The sequence below is a fragment of the Scaptodrosophila lebanonensis genome, unplaced genomic scaffold (genome assembly GCF_003285725.1).
Source record: "Scaptodrosophila lebanonensis strain 11010-0011.00,11010-0021.00 unplaced genomic scaffold, SlebRS2 tig00000118-arrow-arrow-pilon, whole genome shotgun sequence".
Taxonomy (NCBI): Eukaryota; Metazoa; Arthropoda; class Insecta; order Diptera; family Drosophilidae; genus Scaptodrosophila; species Scaptodrosophila lebanonensis.
Genome location: NW_022060578.1, coordinates 2350324 through 2352460, shown reverse-complemented (window position 1 = coordinate 2352460; position 2137 = coordinate 2350324). Strand labels below are relative to the sequence as shown.

Genomic DNA, 2137 nt, shown 5'->3' with positions numbered 1-2137 from the left:
ACTAAATTAATTTAAATATGTGCAATACATAAGTACATACATAAGGGTTTAAGTACAGTTTCAACAGCATTCCTTTGCATCAGAATCGTGTTTGTGCGTGTCTATGTGCGCAGTAAAGAATATTTTAAAGCAGCAACAACTACAACAGCTGCGGGCAGAGCTTGGGCAAAGATTACATTTGTGGCTATAACTTCCTTTCATGATGAAACTCAGCATGCGGACAAATGGAGGCAATTGCCAAAATTAATTGAAAAAGTCAAAAAATTACCAGAGCTATGGAAAATCACTTATTGCGGGGGAGAGGAAAATTGTGTAAGTCACCTTGGACCAAAATTTTGTGTCTTTATCTCTTATAGTATCTGACACATAGGTGCTTATATGGACGGGCAGGGCTAGATCGACTGCTGATCAAGAATATATGTATATAGTTTGTGCGGTCTGCAGCGCCTCCTTCTGCCTGCTACATTTTTCAATTCCCGCAAGCCTAATATACTCTTGTAAATTTAATGTAGGAAGTATACAGTCACGACTTAATAAGTACAGAATATTTCTTATTTTCATTATAAATTCATGATATCGATTTTCTAATTACACACTAATACGACATATATTTCATTGAGAATAACATCAAATCAACCTTCAGATTATTTGCTCATTTAAATTTCCATGATGATAAAAAAAGTAGAAGACTTTTGCAAATCTCCCCTTTTAACGATTATTTACTCTTTGATTTGGCAAACAATATTCTACCCTCTATTCATGTCTCATCCCCCGATCATCATATATTGCTCCGACTCAAAAGCCTGTGAATAGAAGACTTACAAAAACGCTCACATCAAATGGAAAAGCCGCCCCTGCCCCATGCCTACGCCCTTGAGTGCTGCCATAATTTATTGAGCAAAACGAGGAGATAGTCAACAAAATAAAACTGAAACAAGAGAACGCTACAGTCGAGCAAGCCCGACAGTGTAATACCCTGTCCCCAGGTAAACTTCCATCACTGAGTTATATGTGCCCATAGCAGCAGCAACAAGAGGAAGAAGAAGAGCGAACTTGTTGCTGCAGTTTGGGCGCATATAACTGTAGTGGAGAGAATTTGTTTCGCTAATAACTTTTCTTAGAACTGACCGAATTGGATAAATTTTTAAACTAAAGTAGATAATACGTATATTGCCTGTGCAAAGTTGTGTAGCTTTTGATATGTGGACAGTATTGACGAAATTCTGTAGCGAGGGAAGTGGAGGAAAATTCCAAAATATAAAATAAACTCGTCCTTTCTCGGACCTAGAAGAATCCGGATACGAACTTTGGTTATTCCAGCTTTTATAGTTTCTGAGATCGTTGCGTTCATCCAGACAGACATGTCTAGAACTATTTCTCTCTCGTCAAGCTGATCAAGAATATACATACTTGGCTGTGCTGACCCTAAGGAACGAATAGAGAAGCTGGATGCTTAGTTTACAAAATGATACGCTGTACTTATTATGTGAAATTGATTATTCATTAGCCCTCTCGGGCTTGCAAAAATTGCCGTAGTGGACGGTATTTCACGTCCCCATGGCGGGGTATTGGTTAAAGTTTTCAACTAGCAATAATCGCACCTCAGTAGAACTTCATTGGTTACGATAACGCCGCTGCGCAAAGATAACTTTTCAAATTAAATCTACGACGTCCTCACGCGGCTGCTGTGCAAACTGGTTGTGAATTATAAGGTAATAGAAAAAAATTCTTAATCCTCATACGATACAAGTTTGGCATGCAATTGGGATGAAGGGCCATTCGTCCTACCTGGGTTTCGAAGTACATACTCGTATATGCAAGCCAAAAGTATTGCATATAAAACTAATATTTTTTAAGGAAATTGGATCGAGTTGAAGAAAAGACATTTGGGAAATATTATAACTGAACTTGAAATCATTTTAAAACCATTTCCAATAATAATGAATCCTTAATTTTGAACATATAAGTATTAGATTAGTATATTAATTTATAAGTAGCGCTTGGATGGTAATAAAAGCACAAATTCATTAAATAGTATTTCACTCACTAAACATTTAATTTATTTAAATAATGAAAATAATAATGTGCACTGAGGTCCCTAAAAAGTATTGTATTAAAACTAAAAACGTCCATGTTA

The 2137-nt window shown here is 36.4% G+C and overlaps 1 non-coding gene across 1 annotated transcript; it reads right to left on the bottom strand.

Moving 5' to 3' along the window:
* Positions 1-1506: 1506 nt before the first annotated feature.
* Positions 1507-1646, bottom strand: LOC115628629. The gene has a single exon (XR_003995819.1). It is a non-coding gene; the product is annotated as a U4 spliceosomal RNA (small nuclear RNA).
* Between the last annotated feature and the right edge of the window lie 491 nt (positions 1647-2137).